General features: G+C 38.1%; 1 long non-coding RNA gene across 1 annotated transcript in view; it reads left to right on the forward strand.

Moving 5' to 3' along the window:
* LOC121337802 overlaps nucleotides 1–26,689 on the forward strand; it is a 327,956-nt gene extending 301,267 nt beyond the window's left edge. The window contains exon 4 of the long non-coding RNA XR_005952946.1: nucleotides 26,629–26,689. This is a non-coding gene — a long non-coding RNA (uncharacterized LOC121337802). The remainder of the gene's footprint in view (nucleotides 1–26,628) is intronic.
* Nucleotides 26,690–27,702: the final 1,013 nt, after the last annotated feature.

Genomic DNA, 27,702 nt, shown 5'->3' on the forward strand with positions numbered 1-27,702 from the left:
AAAGATCCCGTTATACCTCTGTTGAATCGTGTAATGAGGAGCTAAAAAAAACTCCTACTGTGAGTTAAAATAGAGTAAGATTTCTGAGAAGGACAAGACCTTCTTTTAAATTAAAGAAAAACATCCTGTCATGTTTCTTATTTTTAAAATTAACTTCTCTGCCAAAAAAGTAGGGAAAACAAACAGCAATATATTGAAAGCTAAGATATGTGCATTTACATACTCTGCTCTGTTTAATTAAAAAAAAAAAATAGGACTGCAGCTCTCTGCCCTTTTTATATATATTACTGTATGCACTTCCTTTACAATCTTTTCTACTTTTTATTCCTGCAAGGGATGAATGGAAACCTTACAGAGAAAATCTCCCAATGAAATAATTTTTACTCCCTACCAGTGTATTTTCCCTCTATCACTATGTCATTATATTCCCTTCACTTACAGCTCTATGGTGCAGTATCTCCAAATGTTCAATTTTTAGATTATTGAAGTTTTAGAAAAATTGAAACAAGTCTTTGTAGTATCCAAGAATTCCTTCAAAGGAAAAAAAAAAAAAAATTGATGTGCTATTTTTCTGTCGTACTAATAGCAAAACAAGGTATTTGAGGTTGTTTCAAGTTGGTTAGGAGGATTGCAAATTGTATCCCCAGAAAAACAGCTTTAACAGAGGATGGCAATAATGTACTCCTCTGTGTTTCTAAGCCAGCCTGCAAAGCAGGGTGTCACTTGGGAAATTTCTACCTCTTGTTCCATTAACAAGCAAGGAAATAACAGATCATTACAATAAAGAGAAATATTCAGAAAAGGTTATAGGTAAGTCTTCCAATTAACTCAGCTAACACAGGTATTACTGAAATTTGGAATCTTTGACCGTTTTCCCCATTGGACTTAAATGCAGTATATCAATATTCAGCTTCTTCACAATGTATTTTTTGCTAGGTAGTAGCTAGTTTATTCTCTGTAATGAGGCTTCCTGTGAGCACACTATTCATGAGACCTTAACTTTAACAAGTAATATGGTATGCTGGACTACACATACCCAGCTTGCCCCTCTTGGCACAAAAATTTGTATGTGGGCTTTTTATTGACTATTATCTAGTAATCATGGTTTTCAAAGCATTCGTTTGAGGGTAGTAGTTGTAATATCTCCACTACAAATTATTCAAAATCAACAGCTTGATGTTAAATTTGCGTATTTGTGTAACTTGGTGGGGAAAGAATTTAAGACCTATGTTGTTGTTGCTTCTTATGCAACTTGGATGAGCATGTCTCTTTGCAGTGTAGCAATGTATGCAGTGTCATCCAGTCAAACATTTTCATCCCTAGGCCCCAATTCATATTGACTTCACATTTTTCCTTCTACCGAAGGATGTCTCTCTGTACATTACTGATGCTGTGCCTTAACAGGATTTTCTGGTTGCTATTGCTAGGTAGAGCTAAACAGAAACCTCTAAAAAAATCTTGCAATGAAATGCTTATTTCTGTTTAACTGTTTATCTGCCAGAACACATTCTTATGCTATGGTTCTGCCACATAGCACCTCTGAGCTGACTGTATTCCCTTGCTTTGGCTCTGGTGTTCCTTGAACTCTTCAGGAGGACTCCTCCATTAAACAGCAGTTTAATCTTTAACAGTTCCTTTAAACAGCAGGGAAAAAAAACCCAAAAACCTCCTCTAAACTGAGTTTCAGGGTATGACTTCATCTGGTTTGTTAGTGCCCAGATGCAGAGCTTCAGTTCTTGCCCCTCAAAGCCCAATGTCTTGCTCACACCACCCACCTTCTGCCAATTTGAGTGCCATCTACAGCAAACCAGTTCAGATCACTGAAATGGCACAAAAATAACTTGGTAAAGTCTGTTTAGACACGCCACTTGCAACCCCACCCTTTGTACAGTATGTATCCCTCTGTGAACAAAACATCAGAAAAAGGTTCCTGACTCTTGGTAAGTTGCCTTGTTCACCTTGCCATGATACTGGGGAGATTTGTTGTGCCCACAATAATTAATGAGAAAAAAATAGCACAATATGGCAAGACAGGAAAATATAAGCATTTGTCCCAAGCCTACCTGAAGACAAAAGTCTGCAAGAGTCTATCTAATCTAAAAATATTCTGAATTCCCCTTACGTTTTCAAAAATATAGCTCAGGATAATGTAGAAAAATCTGTGTCATCATTTGTTATTGTCCCTGAACTTTCAAAAATAAGCTTGATCCTCAAGGCTTATAGTATTGCATCCCACATATTTAAGCAGTTTAGAAATATACAAACATACACCTCCACAGCTGTAAAACATTAAACCTGTAAGGCTCTTAGTGCTACTGCCTAGGATCAATGTTTCATTTCCTAAGCTCTGTAGTAGCCTGTATTTTTTTTCACCAACCTGGATTGATGCAGATTGCTCTGAGAATACTGACTGCTTTAATGTGTCTCTTGATAAGACTATCCTATTAATAATATGTAGAAAAACAAAGGGATTTAGTACTAAACTTTCATAAAAAAAATAAAATCAATAGACAGGAATAGCATAAAAAGAAACACAATATGTTGAAAAGAAAAAAAAGGACACTCCTTCAGAATATGGGCATGTTTTAGGCGTGCAGCTGGTTTATATCTGTCTGAATGCTTTGGACAACAAGCATTGCATGGGCTGAGTTTGTTTAAACTGCATGCAGTCATGCCCATCTCTGCAAGCTTGTCTGGGGCACAGACCTGCACCATGAACCTCTTCTGAGCCCTAGAGCATCATGTCCATTCCCTTTCCTTTTGGAAAGGCTCTGGAGACTCAAATGGAGCATCAGCCCTAGGCAGTGCTGGGTTGCAATGTTATTGTCCTGCTACTCATGGCACCTTTCTGCTCACTAATCCTGTGATCCCACCTGACAGGACAAAAGAATCTTGCTCTCACCTTTAACTGTAAGACAATGCTGAAAATACTGTAAGCATTGAACAACACATGCCTACTAAATGAGAGATAATGTATTTGTAGTGTATTTTTAGATTATTTTCCCAGGGCAGCATAGTGTGAAGCCAAATCACTCAGCAAATGAAGAAAGTGCTAGGCTGTCTATAGTAAAACCTACTTTTTGTATGTCAAGGAAACAGTATGAATCTGACTCCTGACTGACAAGCAGTTTTCCAGGCTTGACACACAAAAGGAATAGACAGTTGTGCAGTCAATATTTTCAGGTTCTGATAAGCAGATAATAAAAGTCAATCTGAATAAGAAACAGGCAGATGTTTGCATACCTCCAGGTTAATACTAAGGCCTGTCAGGTTACTGTAATGTTTTCTTTGGTCTACCAAAATGTTGTTTACTAGCTAATATGTTGTAAAGAATGCACTTTTTTATTTATGAAATTTAGGTCTGCAGGTAATTGGTAAAGGTGAAGGCATATACAAAGGAGTTTTATTTTAGGATTAGAGCAATAGCTGTTCAATTTTTGTGTTGTATTTTCCCAGTAATGTCAGACATGTTCAGAAGCTTATCTGTCCGACAGCTATGGACAATCATTCAACTTTGAAGCATTCATTCTTATCATCATCCTTATCAGAGTCACATTCATCCACTTGGACATTGCAAATCAATAACTGGGAATTATTTGGGGAGCATTATGGCAAAACAGTCTCTCAGAATAAAGCCCTTAATGAAGTGGATATTGTGTATGTTTTTTGCAGTTGGCTAAATTCACATTCTATCTACCTGTTGCTGGTAGTTATGTCCTTTTATTAATTCAGTTTTCTGTAGGCATCCTTTTAAATTCAGGTTTAGGCAGAACTAGTTTTGAATTAAAGGACCTGCATTCAGAAATCGTGGCAATTCTCTTTAGTACAATATGCTGATGACATTGTTTCTGTAAGTACATTTTGTGTTATTTAAATCATGCAAGAAGAAACATAACCTATATCCAAGAGCTGTACTTGAACTACAATACAATTTTTTAGAAAAGCATCAATCTTGATTTGACATTACTGGCAAAATGTAGCATGCTTTTTCTTTTTTTTTTTTCCCCAGAAATTTACCGTTCCTGGTTAAAATGAAATACACTAGTAGACAAACCTGCCTCTGTCTTTTCTGAATCTGAATGTATTTATACTCAGCTTTCAACCACTGGACCTCTGAAAATTCAGTAGAAGATAAACTCTTTCACTGTCAAACTTCTGCTTCTCGTATTAGATGTGTGACTATGATTAAGACCCAACCCTTCACCTTCTCTTTGATGAGCTAAGTAGATTAACCTTCTGGAGTCTTTCACTAGAAGGCACGTCTTCTAATTCTGTAATCATTCCCTAGGCTCTGCTATGAACCTTGCCCAATTTCTCCGCATCCTTCTTGAAATTTGGATGCTTGAAATAGGCACAGTGTTCCAGCCACATTTACACTGGTGCCAAATACAGAAGTAATATATTGTCTTTCTGTCCCCCTCAATCAAGCTTTATGAGTAAATGGGAGTTGGGCTGCCTCATTTTATACAGATGAAAGGCAGTGACACTGTCTTACCCTTGAGACTTACTGTCATCCTTTTTGTCATGCTATGTCTGTGGTAGCATCCAGATTCTTCTTCACAGTACAGCTCTTCCGCAGGCTTCCTGGAAAGGGGCTTGGTGTGTTTGGCAGACTTAAAGCTAGCTTTCACACAGAACTTTCCACTCTGAAAAACTAATAGTTGTTTTTTTTTTTCCTTTGATGACGTTCCATACTAGAGAAGATGTGTGATCAGCTGTGTCAGTGAGGTGATATTTTAAATAGCCACACTGGGCTTCCCTCAAGTATCAGGAAGTGTGTGAGCTAAGGGAAGAGAGCACCCCAAGCTGTTTGCAGCTTTGTTCCTGCACCCCATGTGTTCCTGGATGGGGGCAGTGGGAAAATACAATTGCTGTGTGTTGGACCTCTGTCAGCCTCATACTTCAGATGAGAGGAGTGGCTAAATCAATACATGGAATGGCACACAGAAACAATTTTATACTTTACAATTTTATACTTTATTTTCTTTCTAAGAGATTTTTCTTTCTTAAAGAGATGGCAGTGCTTGGTGATGCTATTTTCCAATAGTGCCTCATATTTTTTAGTGATTTCTCTTCCCACAGTATTCTTACCACCCATACAACTGTCAGCATGGAGAATTATTTAAGAGGCACATTTTAATTCTTGTTGTTGCCACTTGTCCCCTTCATATTATGGGCCAAATTCCTAAGTTGCCTTAGAAGTCTGAGGGTGAAAACAAAGTTTGAGAAAGTCAGAAGGAAGTCTGCTGTCAGTATGGCCAGGGCTAGGCTCTTCCTTAAGGCTTTCTCTGCTAGTTCTTACAGGCATTTAAGTACCTGACTGCCTTTGGCTCTTTTTTATTTTTTTCCTGTGCATTTTAAAATTGAAGGCAATATTTTCAGTGTAGTCAAGTTGTTTTGACCCTTACCCTGCCACCATCTTTCAGGGCAGTGATGTCACTCAGTCCAGTACAATAGAGCATTTTTCTAATTGTTGACTAATAAGAATGTGTAGTTTCAGAGAGAGAGCTCAAGGTCAGCCCTTGGCTTCACTCACCAACAAAGGATTGTTCCCATTGAAAGACAAGGATAGAGTAACTTGCATCAAGCTTCCATAAATCTGGCATCATAGAAGAGTCTTTCTTCAAAGCTCAAATATATGCAGGTAGAATCCAATTTAAAATACTAGCACAATTGAATAAATTATGAGTAGAAGAGGAATTTTACAAATAGTTTTGTTAGAAGTTGCATTGGGGTAGATTTTCTTCAATTTACTTTAAGGCAAGAAAGTGTCCACTAGGTTTCTAACATGTAATCTAGATTTTTTTATATACATTTGTACAGTTGTACAAATGACCTTTCACAGTTTTGTGAAAACTTTGTGAAAACTCTTCTAATTTGGAGGTTAGATATTATCCATGATGGAAAACTTAAAAGAAATCAAATAATGATCAGAACCGTAAAGCTGGAAAATGCTGTTGCAGACAGAGGTAATCAGTGTATTTATTTTGTCAAGCTCAGAACTGTGAGAATGAATGAATGTATCTATGACCAGTAACACACACAAAGGGGACAGACACCAGATTTTCAGAGATATTTTGGAAGGATAACAGGAAATGCTAAGGGAGTTTCACAGGCAAGAAATATTGCTTTTTTTTCTTATTCTCATTTCTATATATGGAACGTGTTCACATTTACTGTACATCTTAGACATGTGATGTTTTACAGGAAAGCATCTGCCTGACTTGGATTCCTCACCACTTTTCATTAGCAGTAAAGCATCAGTATTTCTGTGTGGTTGATTTTACTATTTTCTTTGTTCAATAGTAATTGTTTATGAGAAAAAAAAAAAAGTAAAAGAAAAAGATCACAAGAAGTTATCAATGTTCCTCAGCTCTGTATGGATCAAAACTAGTATTTGCAAGTGGAAATGGTCAATAGTTTTACAGAAAATAAGTCCACATGTATGACAATGAACTGTTGATTAAGCAACATTAGAAACTGTGCAATCATTGTATCTTAAAATTACTTCATAGTTCAGTTACTAATAAAAATTTTAATTAGTATTGCTATCAGAGTTAACACTGTCACATTCGTAAGGTACTCCAGCAAGGGGCAGTGCAGGACACAGAAAGCAGTTCTTGACAGTAAATCAACTCCTCCCTGTTGAGGTTCGAAACATGTTTGCTTCAGTTATTTTCTTGTTTATTTATTGTAGAAGTTCAAGCAAATCAGAATAATTTTAAGTTGACCAAACACTTTTGTTATTGGTCTATGTTTAGTTTCTGAAATGGTGTTAAAAAGGCCAAAAAAATCTTCCTTGAAGTCAATTAATGACTGTATATCATTCCTTGGAATTGTTATCTATATTAAGTATAAGACAATGGAACTCAAGGTCAGGGCTGCAGAATCGGACCTGCGTCTTACTTCTTAACTTTTAAAGAACAGCTATTCTTCCAGATAGATGAAATTGATAAAACACCCATTTAAATATACCCTGCATATATATCCTGTTACAAGCAATGATTTGACAGGCAATGATTTGCAGCTTTATGCAAGTCAACAGAAAACAACAATCAGACCAAAATGTCATTTAAAAGCATTTATGGAGTTAAAGAAGACCTGAAAAGAGGTTTTTATTGAACAAAGTTATTTTCTATAATGGAAAGTATCTCAGCTTTTTTTCTTATTCTTCTTTGATTACATCAGTGAGGAAAAAAGGGCATTAAAGAGCGCAAAAGATGGTTCAGGTTATTTTGCACCTTAGTTTACATTTACCTCCAGAGCAATAATTAACCTGATGATTGATAGTAAATTGAAACACAGGTGTCAGAATCAAAACTATATTTCTCTGTTAGATTCTGAGCTTGACAAAGTAACTTTTTTAAAGTAGCAACCTATTTGCTAATGGTACAGCAGTCTGTGAAATGTCATCTGATTGAAAAGATGGAACAGAAAAATATAAGCATGTCCAGAGGTAAATTTGACATCCTGGAAAGTTTGGATAAATTCACCCTGTCAGAACCAGTTATGTTGCTGCCCTGGGAATCTAATTCTACTTGTCTCCTGTATATTTAGCTATTCTTATTTTACTTTATTTTACTTTATTAATCAAATTTTGCAAAGATTCTGCATTCCTCAATTCCTATTTAAGCGAGTCTCAAAAGGAGCTTGTATTTTCCTTTTGAGAAAAGCAAGTGGTGTGAGTTTAGTGTAGTTTTAGGAGTGACAAATCCAGGTGCCTTACTGAGTATGTGGAAGCTATTTTAAAGCATTGGGGTCTTTTGTATCAATTGTTTGGAAATATGAGAAAAAAATAGTCCATTAATTTGCTTGTTCCTCATTAAACTTCACCTGTTTGAATTAAATACTTTGCAATGTTTAGGTTTTAATATGAAGTGTGAATGTCCTCAGCAGGCTGGAGTTTAGTCCTGTGTGTTGATATGGTAGGTTTGTATTCTCTTGTGGAGTCACTAATGGGTAGAGGAGCCTTTCTAGTAGCAAAGCATTAACACCACTCAGTTCTTCTGACCCCAAAAAGGAAAAAATAGCAAAAGTCAATTAAATTTATTCCGAGCATTGTGTCAGATCACTACCACTTCATATTTAAATAGATATTGAAGACCATCTAATACATAAATCCTTAATGGATTGAGTTAGGCAAGCTCCAGGCCTGTGCCATGCTTGTACAAAGAAGTTGTCTCACTCCCACAGTTTTATTAAAATAAAATGCAAGCTGCAGTGGAGCTGACAGCTGAGCAGTCAGGTTACAAATCTGGCTGGGATGGTAGGGCAGACCAAATGAATATTGCCATGCAGCTTGTCAAAGGCAGGGTGAAAAACAAAGATGAATGGTGCAGCTTGGTCTGTAGTGTGAGGGACCCTGGCCCACAGCGCCTTCAAAATACATGAGCTGAGGGAAGAGAGCACCCCAAGCTGTTTGCAGCTTTGTTCCTGCACCTCATGTGTTTCTGAACGGGGGCAGTGGGAGAACACAGCTGCTGTGTGTTGGACCTCTGTCAGCCTCACACTTCAAAAGAGAGGAGTGACTAAATCAACACCTGGAATGGCACACAGAAGCAGACCAGAGTTAATATTTTATACTTTATTTTCTTTCTAAGTTCTCAAAGGGACATGAACACGTTTATTTTCACATCTCATGTGGACCTGAGGCTTTCATATTCTGGAAGTCAGATTCTGGATGTTCAAAAGGAGGGGTATTTAAATAATACCTGTAACAGTGCCAAGCAGAGACTGAAAAGTAAATTGAAGCAAGACCATGAGGTTTTTCTTCCTGCATGTGAGTTAAAGGGCAAATGAGAGTCTGCCTGAGTTACACTGGTGCATGGAGATGTAACCAGAAGGATCATTTTAACCAACAATCTTTTGCTGTGATCAGTTAATGCTGATAAAACGAGTTCTCAGCACCTATTTGGATCAAGTGATAGGTAATCTCTTTGAGTGATTTTAGGATGTAATTCTGTCTCTCCAGGGAATGCACTTCTCTGCAGCCTTGCCTGGTAAATATAATTGTCAGGGTGATAACAGTGTCTTCTGATTTTGCTTTCTTATCTTGATAAGTGCCCACAGAAGGTGCTCTGGAATAACATTTTGGCCTCTCAGAGTCTGAAATGTAATAAATAGTTTTGAGAAGTTAGAAACTTTAAAATTTATTATCAGGGATATACAGAACTATTTTTCAGATCAAGATGCTTCACGTACAGAGCTGCAGCTGTTCACAACAGTAGTAAATGTCAGTGAAATAAGAGCAGATACAGGTTAGAATAAAGGCATCAGCACCGTGGAGTATGATTTGGGGCTCTTCTTTTTTAATTAAGGTTATTGGAAAGCTACATAATTATTACTTGCACACAGAAGAAAGAAGATCAATGTATGCTATAGAGGAGTTCAAGAAAATAATCTGTCTTTAGAAGCTATAAACGTACAGCAATTTAAAGAAAAAATGAACAGCAGTGGAGAACAGTGGTGAAGCAATTATGAGAGTCGCTGCACTATCGGCCTGGTTTCTCTAAGTTTTAGCATTTGCAGTGTCTCTGAGATAATTAAAATGCAAATGTATATTTCTACCTGGCAAGAGAATTGCAAGCACCACTCTCTGCTGTGGGTTGTGGCTGCAGGCTGGTAGTGCAGGGCGGGCACCCAGCAGCCCTACAGGGCCACCTTCACCACTCCGTGCGCACTCTGTGCTCCTGCCAACAAGATGCCATCGGACCTCTTAGGCTTCAAGTGAGGTGAGCCAGCTTTGTCTTGGTTTGCAGCCCAGGCACGTGCTCTCTGCCACCACTGTTCTCATGTTTTCCAGTGAACTTGGAAACTGGCACACACAGTGGAAACATCTAAAACCCTCTGTTCCTCAGAATAATTATTGTGGTATCAATACCAGCCTTCAAAGTGGTTTTGTCTGCCTCCACTTGACTGACATCTTCATAGAGGAAGGAGATGCTTTAACAATATCTTAACAGCAGAATATTTTAAAGGAAGATCAATAAGTAAGAAATATTGATTGACCAGTGTCCCTTTAGCTAGTACACTGTAGCCTTTCTATCATATTCTTAATAAAAATCATTGTATTCAAATAGGTTAGAGCTATTACTATGTTGTTTTGCACATATGCATGCATGCACATATCTATTTTTCTATCTATCCTCTAAACTAAGTGCTCTATAATAATTATTTATTTGGCCTGAAGATGCCATAATATAAGATGAATGGAATTTCATTCTGGTTGATATTTTACTGATATTTCTGAATACACTTCAACAGTTCAAAGATGGTACAATGATGTTTTATTGAAACACTGCATCAGAAAAAATGTATTTCAATTCCGTATTATCCATTTAATTTCTCAGAGCTGTAAAATACTAAACCTTAGTACCTTCAACTCTTTCAACATGATCCACTCAGAAGAAAATTGCACGTTTGTATCAGTCTTTTTAGGATGAGGTGTAAGAGTAAAAAATGGGATTTGGTGCAGTTGTTAGATGACATGTGAGTCAAACATACAGCATACTTTATTTATAAACACAGACAGTCATGCCTCCATCTGATTGCACAGACTGTTAGATGAAATCTTCCTCATTTGTAAGGAGACTTTTGGAAAACTTTAGTTTAAATGCTGGAATGAATTGAAAGTAGGAAATAATGTGTTTAAAGCCTGTGGATGTTGATCCTTAGTGAAATGTAGGTCAGTCAGATTACACCATAGGCTCTCAGCTGCTGTGTTTTGTCATCTGCCTGTAATAAGAAGAACCAACGTAGGTAGCAGTTATACTCAAGAAATGTATTTTTCTCCTAAGGAGAAAAGAGTGATTGACAGGAATATAGCCATGCTGAATTGGAGTCTAATGTGGATGCTGAGTTCTGAAAAACAGGGAATAGTGAATGACACAGGTCAGTGAAGGAACAGACAAAATAACACTGGTTTCTTTTTCTCCTCCAAATATCCTGCATCACAAAACTTATTTTCTTTGACTTAGAGGAAAAATACAAAAGGATCAGGAGGTAAAAAACTAAACTCGCCAAACCAAGGAAACAACCCTTCCTTCCCCAACACAATTTCTGCTTCTGCATGTTCACTCTCACGTGCCACGAGAGCACTGGGCTCTGATGCTGTCAGGTTCTGCACCAATACCCACATGCAACATCTTCCTTCTCTCTGAGGTTCATTGGTAATTTTCCTCAGTAAAGTGGGTGGACACCACCACAAAAGACACAGCAGCTGATAGATGCTATTTTATATTGTGCTATCTTAGGTGTAATGTTTCCCATCAACAAAAGCATTTAGCTCATAAATTAGAATGGCTGTTATTAAAGTGTTTCTGAAGTTATATCAAAGATAATTAATTTGTGATTATAGTTGCTGACGATGGATTTGTCTTTTTCTGTATTGCATGCTGTCATTTTTCCTTAAACCTGACAGTTATATCCGTTGAACCTTAACACATAGTTAATTTATGACTATATAGGGATTTATATTTTTTTTTTTTTTTAATGAGTGGGAGGTTGTATGTGCACTTGATAATAAAAGTAACTTCTTGAGAGCCACTCAGAATTTTTGGACTCTCGCAAGATTCACTTGATTTTTCTCACATGGCTTTCTGCAAGTCAAATACATAATTCTGGCTATAATTATTCAAGAAGAATTCAGCAGCTGAATCTGTGTTTAAAAAGGTAAGCTGCTTGCTATATTCCTCCAAACAGTGTGGGAAAGGCTGATGTTTATCTCTGGGAAGGAATTTAAATGGCGTTCACATGGGTTCACATGAGCCTAGAAAAGTCTGAAGGAGGGAGATACTGGACATAGTGAAATCAGTGGTGCAGGTGGAAGGGAATGTGTTGCCACAGATGGTGCTGAATCTTTTTACATAAACTGATGGGTCAGGAAGAGCTCAGGAGGGACTGACTTTCCATAGGAGAGAACTTGCTGTGGTGAGAGATGTTTTCTAAGGCTCAGGTTGTGCAAGAAGTGCATGGCTCTACAAGCACCAGTGTGTACTCCACAGACCTTCTGTGGATTTTCACCTTCACAGGGCATCCCATACTCTGTCTTCATCAATGACAGCAAGCAGACTGGTTTGACTAAAGGTTTCAAGGTATGATTTCACCTCCACTTTTGCTGTAGCCTTCCTGGGAACAGGGAACAGCACACATGTCCATCATCTCTGCTGACAAATTATTCTCCCCTCAGCAGCTTTGCTTTCCCTGCTCCTGCCTTTGGAAAAGGAGCTAAAGAAGTTGGCCTTAGCCCACAGCTCTCTGCTGGTATCCTTGTTGGCTGCTCACGAGCTGGGAGCAAGAGGACTGACAGGTTCCTGATGTCAGACTCAACATAAGGCATTTTTACATACCCCTCTGAGCAGTCAGGCTGCAGGGGCCACCACTGCTGCTGACAAGTGTTTGGGTGCTGCACAAGGGGCATGACATTTGGCAGCTGTCTCAATTTAAACAAAAAGGGGCTTCCTGCTGCAAACAGATGCGAGCAAAGATAAACACTTCATGATGGTACCAATCCATATCACAGGAAATTCCCAGGCTTGTTCTTGAAATGGGCACTTCTAAAGGAGAAAATTATGGCATCAAGTCTGTGTGTTAACTCCAGGGACTGGGACAAGTTATTCCTTCATTACACATTTATCAGATTGATTATTCATCTGCTAATGTGTCTAGGAGTGCAAATGCCCATTTTCTTAGTTGGTGTCTCAAGGCATTAAAACTCTCTAACAACACAGTTACAAGGAACTTAATTGTCTTATAAGCTCTACTAGTAACAGAATTATGTTTCAGCGCTTTCTTTGCTTTTGTGTATCATGGAATTCACTGGGGATACAGAGGTTTTTACAGTCTGTAAAGGGACTCCAATGATCAGGAAGCCCATCTTAGTTGCAGATTATTTGGTAACATTTCTGATGGACTAATCCCCTGTACAGGATCTTTTCTTGAAAGAAAGTTTTTCTTTGTTTCTAACCTGAATCTTCCTTGTTGTGGCCTACACTCATTGTTTCCTGTCCTGTCTGTTGTGGGCATGAAGAACTGATTTTTCTTATATGCCCTCACCTGAGTCTTCCTGTATTGCAAGAAGCAGAAGGATCCTTTCATTTCTCTTGCAATCTGTTCTATGCTATGTGTCTGCAGACAGAATTTGCCTTTCTTACAGCAGGGTGAAAATCAATGGCAGACTTTTATGAGTCTTATACCCTTCTTCCATTGTTTTCTTGCATGGGCACTAGTTTTCCTTACTGCTGTTGCATAGACACTCAGGGAGAGTGATTCATAAATTAAAAATAAAATAATAAAAAAAAATTGAGGCTCTTATCATAGAGAGGGATCAAATCTCCTCATCAAAATCATTGGTGTTTGTCTGGTGGTGACTGGAGTCTTCACTGTAAGGGCACTTGCAGCAGCATTTTCAGCTGTATGGGGTGTGCCCTTGAACCCTGCTCTGCTCACTTCTTGCAATCCAGGCACCATCCAGCACTCATTTAATTCATTGCTACTTATATGTCTTAACTACATAAAAATTTCTCTTAAATATCTTACCTGCACATAAAATACTGTCCCACCTGACCATTTATGCAGGAACAATTTGTATTGATTACTTGAAAATGTCTTATTTACACAAAATCCTGCAACCAGCAAGAGCAGGGGACACAGGGTGTTGACACAACCAGCTATACAAACTGGACTAGGCACAGCGTGACCTGGCAGGAGGGAGTAATTTCTAGAAGTGTAAATTCTTACCAGAAAGCCTCCTGTAGCTCTTGTGACTAATAGAATGGGAAGTCTTTAAAATATTTTCCTTTGGAATATTAATATTTAATATTTTGTGTATTTTGTGGTTAAGGTAATGCCATCTGGAAAAAAAAATGTTTCTTTTTAAAGTGACCCATATTATTTATTTTCTAACTTTTCAGGTGTATTACATAAATTAATTTCTTTCTGTTTGAACAGAAGTATGATGACAGTTCATTTTCCCTTGATATTGCTTTGCAGAAGCTATAATTTCCTCCCTTGCTCCCCTCGGAATCCCTTATTCATTCTCTGGGCAGAAGAGGAGAGTAGGAGGTTTAATGGTGCAGTGGATCTTCTCTTAGCATCTGAACCTAAAAGGGGTCATCTGGGTGCAAGCCTTGGTGCTCCTCAACTGGAATCTTTTCTCCAAGTAAACATTTTAACCAAAGTGAGAGTTTTGCATCCAGAAGGGTTCCTAGTTACAAAAAGTTTTCTTTTTATATTTATCTTGGAGTCCTGACACTCCAGGAACTGAGGCAGACTTTAAAATTTCACAGAATCAACAGAGAATGACCTGATGTGGGATTCCTTTTCAGGCTCTGGGTATCTCTCATGGCACTGGCATCAAACTGACCTTAGTAAGTAAGGCATGTACCTTGAAGTACCTGGCAGAATCTCTTCTGTGCAGAAAGAGTTCACTGGTTCACTGAAACTTGATTTTTTGTTATTTGCTAATTTTTTTTTTCTTAAGGAATTGGGCATGGAAACTTTCATATGATGAAAATAAAACATGGCTTAGATATGGATTCAATACCTTAGAAATAAGGTACAGGAGAAAAAAGGTTAAATGTTTCAAATGTTCTGTGGAAAGAAGAGTGAATTCTGATTTTCTGGTCTGTCGTGAAGGATTTTCTCTGATAGCTGGGGATTTATTGATTGAATCCACATCATTCAAAGAAGCAAATTAGTGCTTTGCTGTCAGATTCTGAGAGCTCCGTGCTGTGATTTGATCTGTTTAAGCAAGAAAACATCTCTTGGTTTTTTTTGGTTTTTTTTTTTTTTTTTTTTACAGTCTTTTCTTATTTGTTTTACTCCTGATGCACAGGAGTAGTCTTCCCACCTTGTTTACAGCAGTGCTTCAACGCATTCATTGCTCAAATTATAGAAAGAGATCAATTATAAGGGATGTGCTCACTTCATATGTGCTGTAGACAATTTACAATTTTATAGAAAGACTGTATCTTGGTTTCTGTTAGCCAGATTTGAGCACTAGTTCAAATCCCTGGAAATGTCAATGACCAGCAGTTATTTGGGCAAGGGGTGGACCATGGCTCTGGTGGTAAAAACACGTGTGGGTACTGATTCTGCCCTCAGCTGGGCTGGTGTGGCATCATGTTATGGCTTCAGCAGGGAATGCTTGGTAGAAAATGTTGGCATCAAACCAACTATAATGGGCAACCAAAACAATCTTTTTGAATACTACTGAAAGGCATTGTGGTTTTATTTGCCAGCAGTGGTGTTTATTTCTAAATGTACCTTGACATAGATGCATTTCTGATCATTCTTTCTTGACCTTGTAAATCTAGCAAAACTAGACAGATTAAGTTCTTACTTTAATCAATATATAACTTGATACATTTATCAGTGCCAATAATTTCTCAATATTAAGCATCCCTAAAGTGTTACCTCTGTCAAAATCTTACACCTGAAACTGAGGAAAGAAAGGATCATTCTTGAAATGTTATGAGAAAGAAAGTATATTGGAGTGAATGGAGGAAGCCTATTACAGAAAAATAGAGCCTGTTCTTACAGCTGATGTCAAATTCACTTGGCTTTGTTTCTCATTAGTGCAACCAAGACTACGGCCTATGCTGGATATAAGTAAATTTATAGGGAGTGAAAAATAGCCCTACCACAGAATTTAAAATTATTTAAATGATCAATTTAAAATCATTTTAAATTGATAAGGGTTAAAGGAAAGACTATTTGAACTGAACATGCATTTGAGAATGAAGTCTATACCTCAATGCACCTCCCAGGAAAATTAGTGCTCAAACTTGTTGAAAAAATATTCTTTTTTTTACCCCCATTTTTTTTTAATGCTTAGAAGATTTAATGCTATCCTCAGGGACGATGTTCCTTGGTGCTCAAAAAGCTGCCCTGGTAAATACTGGGAAGGCTGAAGGCATCACTTGATCCCTTGATCCAATGTGTGTACAGCTGGGGAGAGGCTGTAGAAGCTGTCCCAGATTGTCCTGCCAGTGTGCATAGTCCATGCTGCGGAGAGACAGAGCAGCTCCAGGGCTACACACCAGCTGAATTGCTCAGGTTCTCTAAAAGTGCAGCTTGTAAAATGCTAGCAACCCCTCATGATTGTTTTCGCAATTTGTTTTATAAAATATGCAAACCACCAAGGCTTAGCAATGTGGGAACCCAGCACTGGAGGTTTTTTTCCTTGTGCTACATCACTAGCAGGGCAACAACCAGTGTAGCTCTGAGATTAATGGTCTTAAGGTTATTTCTACCAATTGAAGATGTGTTCTGATACGTCTTGACCATGCAGTTCAAAATCTCTTTTATTTATCTGCCCACTTCTGTTTTTGAGTCCCTCATTTTAGTGCATCACTTCATATTCTCTGCTCCACTGTAAACTTAGAATAAAGTATTGGGAGGCAGCTGGTCAGTACCCAAAAATTCATAGCAATATCCTACTGCAGGTGGCCTGGGCTCAATTTGGAAGGTTGCATCTAGGAAATTCAAACAGTCGAGAAAAAAATATGAAACCTGCTTTCTGATGAACATCCTACCAGGAGAGCAGCTGGGGGAAACACCAGGAGGTTTGCTCTGGCCCTTTGCTTTATAGCTCTTATATTCTTGGCTCTGAATGTGCTAAGGGAAACAACAATATAGGAAAGAGACGTTTTCTGTGCATGCTAGGAGGCCACACTTGTGTGTAGGGAAACTGCATGGTTTCAGTCTGGTATATGCTTCTTGTATCACGAGCTGGTGTCAGTTCAGGTTCTGAAGTTTCTTTTTGAAATTTGGTTGGTTTTTTCAGTTCATCCAATCATAAAAGTGCGTTTCAGAATTACCTTTATGCAACTGCTATTGCAGGAATCAACCTTCCTTTGGTGCGTGGTGAATGTACTGCGCTGCTTCTTCAGCTTAGTACCCAAAAGTCAAAACTGAGCTTTGTGAACCTGTATGGACAGCAATATCCTGTTAGGTGTAAAGCTCAACATGTGCAGTTGCACAAAGAAACAAAATAAGCTCACTCAACAGGGGAAGTGTGAGTCAACAAAGCAAATCAAGGCGCTACACTGAACCAGAACCAAAGTGTGCCTTGCCCGTTGCATTCCAAAGCCAGTTTTTCCAGGTTCTCTGAGCCCAGAGAATAATGTAACTCATGGTGCCTTTCTGGCTTCTATTTCTTTTAAAAGACCAAAGAGTAATTAATTACCTTTATTTTCAATTAGGCTGACAATACCTTAAAAGAAGCCATGACATCGCACATGGAATGTCTGCATCTATTTTCAGATGGCTAACCATGCTGTTTAATACCTAAAAACTGAAGCTCTTTGTTTATGTTCATGTTCCATAGATGTGGCTCCTTCCATGCAGTTAAAAGTAGATGTTTTCACCACTTTTAATTGGCATCTTTCTGTTTGTTCTGGACTTTCCTAATCAGTGGTATGTCAGCTACATGGAAATTTTTAGTAGGTATTTGCAGTTTGTATTCTTTTAAGGGATGCTCTTCCATATGCGCATAAAGTCATAGAAGTAAAAAAGATAGTGAATACATTTTTAAAATGTATTATTTTACTCAAATTAATATATTTTTACTCAATATATTTTTGTAATATTTGGTCAAGTATAGTATAGTGTTCTGCATGCAGATGCATACACAGGTACACGATCTTTATCCTTGACCTTCAGATTTCTCTTTTTATATCACCGTTAAACACCATTTTGCTACTAATGTATACTTTGCAATTAAAAATTTATTGCTTTAAAAGCAAAGGCAGTTTCCTGCCTAGTCCTTAATTAATCTTTATTTAAGACATTTAAATATTTATAGTGGCTTACTTCTTTTTTCTCTTTATAAACACTGTGGTGCTTGAAAGAACGTTTCTGAAGAGTTTTCACTATAACCACAGTGTCTACTAATAAAAAAAAAATGCAGCACCTGTCTCAGTCCATAGACTGTGATGTTATGGCAGACGTGAGCACAAAGATGTGAGGTTTAATGGTGGAAGATTGGTACAGAAAGGGTCAGGCTTCCCTTAGGCCTCATTCTCCCCCAGTGAAAAGTTGAACAAAGCGCAGGTAAACTATTACTGCACAGGTAAACTATTACTATTACTGCAGGTAAACTATTACTGTGCTAGACATAAGCAAGGTCCAACTAACTTCAGTGCATGCCAGCTGCACAGCTAAGGGAACAAAGAAGTACTGGATCTATTGCTTAACCTTCTGCTGCATCAGCATTCGTCGTGGCAGAGCAGCACACTGCTCTCCCAAAGGAAACCAGCAAGGAGTGGCAGGGGGCATTTTGCCACACTGAGGCACAGTGTTTCCTGGCTCCTGTGCTTAATGAAAGCCAACATATTCCATAATATTCCAGTATCTGCACAGAGTGCTGGGTTATGCTTCCACCCTCAGCCCCACTGTACAGCAAACCACTTGGCCCAGTCCCCAAGACAATATTTTAGACTATGTTGAATTTGCTGAACCCCTGCTTATCTTGCAGATTTTCCCAGGGGTGCCTGGACATGAAATCAACAACTGAGCCCTATTCAGTATGCAACTTTTCAATTCCCCCAACTACTCAGTGCTTTTGGTAATGATGTAGCTGTAGATAGAATCGTTTCTGCTTCCTTATTTTACAGACAAACCTACCCTGGAGCTGGATGGGAGGAACTGGCCAGCAGTAATTCCACAGCACACTTTCTCTGACCTTCTTTCAGTCTGTAGAGCCATTCTTTATCAGCTTTTCTTTTTCTTTCCTGTTTTCTCTTTAGAGAAGAAGGGAAAACATAATTTATAAGAGGAATCCTGTTTTCATACACTAAAACAAAACAGGTTTTCTGTTGAAAAGCAGGATAGAGGTGGGAAGGGAGTAGTTTAGGCTCATAGTCAGGGATTTGCAAACTGAGTGGAATTCTGCTTCACATATTCTGCAGGAGGTCACACTTAGTGATCAAAGAGGACCCATAAGAACATCTTAATCTGTAAGTAATGGAAACAACCATGCCTTTCCTTTTGGCACAAGGAAGGGTAAGGTGTGCAAGTTACAATTAGAGAAACATCACTGTGCTTCTGCATGGTCAAATTGCCTTAAATAATGGGACCACCACAGTGTTCTGGGAAACACAGCAGGAAAAATTGCAAAGCAGATACGAGAAAATTGAAATCTGAATTGCAGTACAAGCAAATGACCTGCTGCTATAAACTGTACCTTTACAGATTTGCTTACTGACTGCAACATGCTATTTGTTATGTGTATAAGCTGTAGATTGACCAAGATTATTTGTTTCCATTTATATCTTGTTGGAAAGCAATGGGAGATCACTGTTTGAATGAGGTAGATTACTGCCAATCATTCTGATATGTGAAATGAGGAATTTGAATAAGCAATATTCTTGTCACTTTCAGCTGAATTATTTAGCTGAAACCATAGCTTAAAAGGTGGAATTTCTAACACTGTTTAACTGGAAATGTTTAATGTAGCTGTTTAACTGTAATATTTAATGTGAAATCGATACTGGTACTTGAATGGATGAAATATCATTTTAAGTATTGCAGTGCTGAGTAAGGATAACAAAACATCTAATTGGTGATGTGTGGTATGCATCAGGAATTTCAGCTGGCCATATTAAGTGAAATCTTGCTCATCTTAATCATGTGAATTATTTCAAGGATGTCACTGAATGAGATTCTTTTATGAAGCAAGACCATTTTAATAGATAAATGAAATGGGACTGTGCCCACAGATTCTTTTAACAAGGTGTGCATTTATTCCAGTCCTGAAATAAAAATAGCTGATTAAATTGATACTATGTTAACAGTTTTTTTCTTCCTAGTATACCTATATCTCCTGTACAGTGTGTTCTCTGTGCAAATTGTAAGTCTGTGTTGTCCTGTTTTGCTTTGCTGGAGAGTGGTACTTTAATGAGTGTCACTTTTGTGATGCTGGCAGTAACTTTCAGCAATTCACAGTGGGACTTTTATTTTCAGTTGCCTTCTGATAGCATCTCCATTTCATTAGCCTTAGCTAATTCCAGAGGCAGAGCAATTTATCAGATAATGAAGGCTGAGTAAGCCTCACCTATGTGACATGTGGCAAGTTATGTCGCTTCTCTGCCCTCGCCTGTTAGATGTGCCATCTGTGTAAGTCAGTCTGCAGTGATGGCGCTTGCACAGCACCTAGGACAGCTGACATAAATTTTACTCCTAGTTCTACCCCTTTCACTGCAAGACCTGAGGCAGTGGCACAGCCTCTTTGTACTTGCACAACACTGTGTCTCAAACAGTAAAGGATTTTGATACCTACTGTGGAGAAGAATGATAACACTGGAAGTCTTTAATATTCCTGCTGAGCAGTAAGGCACAATAGGCATGCCAAATTGAGATGGTGCACGAACTAGACAGTCTCTCAGAGATTCCCTGTTCTTAACCATTACTGATCAGTGCGTAAAGAAGAGGCTATCTCCTAGAGAGTGTGTCAGGGAAACAACCCTTGTTCTATGCTACCTGCACAGTTTTCCCTATGTGTCAGTCCAGGCTTGTCAAACAAGGATACTGTAGTGGCCACCACACTCTTTTTTGTCCATCCTTCCCAAGGCAATGCTTACTCAGGTGTGGAATGTTCCTCACACACATCTTTGTGTTGCATGTGTCCTTATGAAACTAAGCTGAGGCAATTAGAAAAATTTAACCGTTTCAGTATTGCTTCTTGACACACCATGGAAATTAAAAACCAGCTTGCTCCTGGATAAGGTAGCACAGTGCCTGCTGCCTCTAGAAGAAGAGGACATCACAAGCAGGTGGGAGATTTCTCTAGCATAGCAGCCACAAGAAATCTCAGTACTTTATGGACAGTTGGGACCGACTGAACCATCAGTATCGAATTAAGGAGGGGACAGCTGGGAGGATTGAAATCTTTTGCACTCTTGTCATAGATACTGTGATATTGCCTGTCTCTCTAAATGAAATAACAATAGGGAAGCCTCAGGGCAGATTGTCTACTTCCCCTCTCTTGGGGAGTATGCCTTATTTTGCTCAGCATATTAGAGGTGGCAGATCCATTGTAATGCAATGTCAAAGGCCTTTGGGACTTAAAAAATGTTGTGTGTGTGGTATTGGAAGGGCAAAGAAAAAGCATTGACCCTACCAGATGTGATCTTTTCAGGTGGTATGTATGCACTTAGGTTGACCAAGCTTAAAGAAAATTAAATCATTCCAGATGATTGTCCAAACTTAGAGCAAATACAATTATTTTAATTGATTGCATAGCTCCATAGCTTTTAATCAAAACTCCTTGAGGAATATGGCAACCTTTGCATTACAGATTACATGATGGTCCCAATAAACTTGTTTTCTTAAAATCTGATTCACTTCTGCTTTAACATTTGACAAAAATGTTTGTTAGATCCAAAGAGCTATTTGAGAAATATTCACCTGTGTGAGGAAGCACTTTGCCGTGCTGGTAGTTTTGTACTCACAACAAATCAAAAACCAAATCCAGGTGCAATCTAGTATGGTAATTTTTTTCTGTTCGTTATTCAGTTATTTTTTACTCACCTGTATCTTGCTGAAAGTTGTTTTCATCTGTTTGGCAAGTAGAAACATTCTGCTTACTATGAGGTGGCCGTTCATGAGCAGTATCATTCTTCCTCCACCATAAGGCGCATAAGGCAAAAATAGAAACAATTGTTAACAATGCATAGCCAATAGAAAACAGCTGACAAACCACCCACGTGCTAAAAGTGCCTTGTCCAAACAATTCAATGCATAATAAACAAATGTGTCGGCAGAAATCTGCCCATTAATGATTTCCAAGTGGAAAATAGGGCTGGATCATGCATTTTCAGACTATCTGTACTGGATGCAGTAGGAGAGTAGGGTTGCATCCTTGTGCTCCCAGAGAACAGAATCATTCTTTGTCTATGTAAGGGTTGCTCAGAGCAGTTCAGTTTAAGTTAACTGAGGGTATGGAATTGGTGAGTAACCAGAAAAACCCAGTCTGGACATTTTCACTGAAAACAAAGTTGCATAAATATGGTGCCTGTTCCAAGGATCTATTGGGTTGATCTTGGCCAGTGGCTAGGCATCCATCTGGCTGCTCTCTCAATCCCTCTCCTCAGAAGAGGAACTCAAAAATCTCATGACTCAGAATGAATTAGATCATTCACCAATTACCGTCACAAGAAAACAAACTCAGCTTGGGGATTTGAATCCCTTGCACTAGACCAACACAGCCCTGCTAGCTGAAATACCAATCAGCCTGAGCTGTGACCTTTTAGAGTGGACAGGTGTTGGAGTAAGTACATGCCTACATAGAAAAGTCTTTTTGCTTGGACAGAATAACAATTTCATGTTAATTGAGGTAGACTTTGAAGGAACTTATGCAGACACACTGGTTTGTATGTAAACCTCTTTTGTTTCCCATCAGTTTTGAACAGCTACTATTTTCTACAGAGTATGAATTTTAAGAGCAGTCACTGTTCCAATGCAGGTAGTTAGAAGTAGCTTTTTCTGCAATATCTCTCGAGTCTGGTTTCCCTTGTTTGGGCAAGGTTCTTAGGAACTGTTCCAGCTAGTGTACAAGAAAATTTTTGAGGGCAGAAAATTCTGAGTTTCACTGGTACCTTTGTAGAGATTCACATTCTAGGGTAACTAGAATAAACAAAGGGTTTTATTTCCAGAGTACTTTACAAGACCACCCATAGTTTAGGACATAAAAAATTAATACAGTGATGATTGTAATAATCCTCTGTACAGACCTGTGATCGTCTTTTAGTGTTTTGGATTTTTGCATAAATGAGTAGCTAAAAATGTCTACATGAGGTCATACGGGTCTGTCTACCTAAGCCAGGGTCCCACTTAAAACAGTAGCCAAAACACCAGGTTAGCTTAGCCTAGCATGACATATTCAGCTTTCAGGATATTTAACACTCCAAGAAGCCATGCAAACATTTTCTGTCCTGAACAGACATTGAGTAACCACTATGAAAATACTGGAAAAACAACCTCCTCAGGTTTCTGGTTCACTTCCCAGCGACTGGGGTCACATCAGGCTCTGCCCCATCCCTCCTCCCACCTCCTGCTTTTCAATGAAATAACATGGGTCAGTAGCAGAAGGGAATAGTGATAGCAATCAAGGTTAGTGATCTGGGCAGCCAAGAGTTGTGGAGCCAGACACACCCCACAACTTAGTTGCCACACCTAGAGATCTAGTCAGCAAAAGTCAGTCAGAACATTTCCATCATAATCCTCCAAAAGTGTTTCCTAGCCATGGCCTTTTATCTGATCAGAAGTAGTAGCCATCCCATGGTGGAAGTAACAAGACCTTCACTTGTAGCTTAAGAGTCTCAGAGGGAAGTCTTCAATAGATCTGCATCAGATGAACAGTAGATGGGCACAGAGTTCAAGCAACCTTGCTTAGTCACTAAAATAATGGCAATTTATCACCACAATAAACAGGAAGTGACAAGTCCATACATCTTATGTCTATCTGTTTGTCTGGGAAAATCTCTATGCCTCCCATCATGAGACACATGAAACAGTTAAGATGAAGATCACTAACTACACAGGAATGGTACTACCATTTTCTTCTTTTTTGAGGAGAGAAAATTCAGTATCATCTCATTTCCAAAAAATGAGAGTTTTGTTTACCAATCCCTTTAGTCTTCAGTAGCAGTTGGATGCTTGGAGGCCAGACCCGAGGATCCTCAGAAAATCCTAGCCTGAAGTCCACCTGCCTGAGTAGGCTGCACTATTTGAACTTAAAATGGTCCATAAGCCCCTCTGTAGATATGTTTATAGAAATCTAAAATCACATATTTGCACTAATGCTCTCTAACATCTGCATGTTGCAAGAGATGACTAAGAATTCAGGAAAAAAAAAAGCAAAATTAATGAGAAGAATTGCAACAGCTGTATTTAAACCAGACCAAAGGACAACCTCCTTTGGTATCACCCTACAGCACTCTGTAAAGCTTCTTAACCTGAAGGTTTATAGCATGCGACTTTGGGTAAAACGCAGTACTGGTCCATGTTTCTTTTACCACTACAGTGGCTTGCTTTTTGAAGCCCACACACATTTGCAGCTTCCCACCACAGCCTGTGGCAATGAGTTCCACCCTTTAATTATGATCCTTGTGGAAAGCAACCTCTCTTGGATTTCATGTTTTAAATTTGTTAACTACTCATTTTATTGTGACTGCTTCCTTTGCCATGAAATAAAGTGAAAACCATTCTTTATTCACTTTCTCAGTACTGTTCATTATTGTCCTGGGGCTCTGTCACAGTCCTTTTCCTCATTTGTCCCTTTTCCATATGAAAATCCTAAAGCCTTTCTTTTTTCTTTCCCAGTACAGAAACCATTAAATACCTTTGATCATCCTGTCACCCTTTTCTTTATCCTCCTATTGCTATCCTGTCATTTTTGAGATGAGATGACTGGAACTGTATTCAATATTCAAAATGCTAGGTGGGCAATGGATTTCTTTGGCAGCATTATCTTGTTTCTTCTTCTTCTTCTGTTTTCTGTTCTATTCCTAGTATTTCCTAATATACTGCTTTATTTTTTTGACAGTTGACGAGGATTTAGGTGACATTTTCATAAAGCTGTCTCCAAGCTCTCTTTCCCAACTAGCAGTTAATTTCACTGTGTGTTTATAGATTTCCCAGGGTGCAGGTAGGACAGCTTAGTCATTTAGCCTTGAAAACACAACTAAATTACAAGAGAAGCTGGGCTGCAAATGGGAGATTGTTGATAGAATTTTGTACTTGTTCAGTTCTGCTGGCAACTTTTATCCTTCTAGGTTTTGTTATACCAAAGGTTTCTCTCATGTATGTGAGGCAGTGTGAATGTTTGCCACGGATCTCACCATTTTAGTGGGTTGTTGATTATTTTAATAGAACATTAATTCTAACAGCAAATTTGTTCCGGAAAGAGTTTATTCAATGACTTTTAGAGAGTGTTTTGCTAATTTTGCCACTGTAAGGCATATCCTGACCAAAACCAAGGGAATCCAAACAAATGCATAATCCTCTACAGTACTGACTTGATGGAGATTTTATCCCATAGCCTTCAATATCAGGTAGAGATACATAGCACTTCAATCTTTTTCAGAGCTGAAATGTGCTATTAGGATGATAATGATTGCTAAAATGGAGTTCTGGAGCTTAATGAAATCTGGAATTAAATAAATCACTTCAGGACTGTAAAAACCTAGCTGTGAAATAACTTTAAAAAGTTGTTTCTAAAAGACTGCTGACAGAATAAATATATTGCTGCAAGTCAATCAGTCTCATCTCTGACTTTTAAAAAATTGCTATATTTCAATGATTGCTGTGAAAAATTCCTTAATGGGCCAAAGACACCTCAGTATCATACCACAAGTAGAGATATTTTTTAAATTGGGTTTTCATCTGTCTCCTTTCATGGAGTGGTAGTCATTTGACTTTGTAACCAGAAGCTTTTATTTTCAAATTTGTGGCTGCATTACAGTACAGAAGGTAGAGATCTATGAAGTTTTCCTGTTAATGCAGTTTTCTCTGAACAACATTTCTGCTCCTTACTAATTCTGTTTACTCCTATGTGTATTAGGCAGAGTTTTATTAGTATGGATTTTATATCTCCATTCCAGTCTAAGTCCTGGGGATCTTAGAAAGATTGACAGTGGAAGCGTTATTTCATAGCTGTGGTGGGCTGATTTTGGCCAGCAGCCAGGCACCCGTCCATCTAGTCTCTCACTTCCTCTTCTCAGCAGAACACAAGGAGGAAATATAATAGAAAATCTTACAGACTGGAATAAAGAAAAGAAGATAATTCTTGATTACCATAATAGGCAAAAAAAACCCTGACTGCCATAATAGGCAAAAAAAAAAAAAAAAACCCAAACACAACTTGGGGAAAACTAATTTAAATTTTTGCATAGGAAAGTGAGAAACAAAGACAACATTAAACTCACTTTCCCTCTAACCATCTTTTTTATAGGCTCAACTCTACACCTTAATTCCCAACTCCCATAACAACTTCCTGCATAGATGGAAGCTCTTGTCCCAGTCTTTCAGTTTCATTTTGATTTGGAGAAGTAAGAGGGCTTCTTGGCACAGTCAACTCCCCTGTCTGCTAAGGACAACTGGAAATTACAAAGCTAGATTTTAATGTAGAATAATGTTTGAGAACAAAGGGATAGTCTCAGCTACTAGACCACAAATTAGGTGGCCAAATATATTAATAGAGCAAAAGATAGCAAATGAACTCGTAGTCATTTTTTGGAAAGACATTTAGGGACATGATTTTCTGTGCTTGTTTTGGAAAGTTACTTAGTCCAGTATATTTTTTTAAAACAAGAAAGGAGTCGGACTTCTTTCATTTTCACTCTTCTGTGTCAACTGTAAGAGCTTGGAAATATAGGTATGCAAGATAATAAGTTATGTAATTGCTCGTCTCATTGTTCTGACTCCCTGTGCACTCCAGGAAGTTTGATCTGAGCAGTTCAACTTCTGGAAGCCCATAAAATCCCTACAAATCCAGTGGGGAAATAAAAACATATTTTATGAATTAATAACCTCATAAAAAGGGAAAGCAATCTATGTTGGACAAGTTTTGGTTTAGTATTTAATGGGTGACAAAATTACTAAATCCTTTATTCTTTTCTTTTTCAGAGCATACTCAACACTTTTAGATACCTTGAGACTGCAAAAGTTGACCACTGACAGCAGGTTTTTAAATATCACTGCTCTTCTGACAAGTAAGTTGTCCATCCCAATTTTTTTTCCTCTCTAATATTCCCGACTTGTATTTCATTCTTGTATTTATTACATGGACTATCACATTCATTTTCTGGGCCAAGTAAGCATGAGTGCAAATTGAATAGTATGAAACTGCTCTTAAATTTCCTACCTAGAATGAAACATTTCAACATTATAGATAGAGCTAAAGCACTGACTCCCCCATTTATCCCAACTTGTAGAGCCAATGGAACTGTGGTCACATATCTGGATGTTTTGGGAAACCCTTTTCCCATTAAAATATGATTAGGATGGAAAAATTAAATCATTTAAATATTTGTATGTTCTTGCTGGACTTAGGGAAAGGAAGCTAGAAGAATTTGGAAACTTCTGGAAGTAATTATCTGAGGATAGCCTCTACATTTAGAGGGAAGTGTTAGAAGAACTGGTAAGGACTGGGAAAAGTGGAGAGGAAAAAATATGCATTGGAGTAAGGAGGAAGAGGGTCCTTACTAAGAAAAATAGAAAAGTAAGTTCCTTTCTGTTCAGTTCTTGTTGAGGAAGAGCTTCAGAACTTATTAAAATTTTAGTTTTCCTGTGCATAAAGTTTAACTTTCATAAGAGACAGCATTTTAAAACACAAAGTTATTCTAAACAAGGAAATTCACTTATCCTAACTTCTTAAGTGAGAGATCTTATATATCCAGAGGCTGCTGCCCCAAAAATATCAATGGAGATTCTCACAGCACTACTAAATTTCATCTTCCTTTCTATTTTCATAAAATTGCTGTAAATACTATGTTATTTGCTACTTCTTGGAATATATTTCACTTATTTCACTTCAGGGTATCCAGTAGATTTTATGAAATACAATTCTTGGTTACAGGTTGGTTCAGTTTTGACAATCATGTTTAATTACTCTGTGGATGATTGGTATTGAAATTTTAAGACTTCCTTTCTTTTTTGCCACTGCATATTTCTGAGATAAAGAGAATACATTGAATTTAG

Source organism: Onychostruthus taczanowskii, unplaced genomic scaffold, assembly GCF_017590055.1.
Source record: "Onychostruthus taczanowskii isolate IOZ18803 unplaced genomic scaffold, ASM1759005v1 scaffold29, whole genome shotgun sequence".
In the NCBI taxonomy this organism is placed as follows: domain Eukaryota; kingdom Metazoa; phylum Chordata; class Aves; order Passeriformes; family Passeridae; genus Onychostruthus; species Onychostruthus taczanowskii.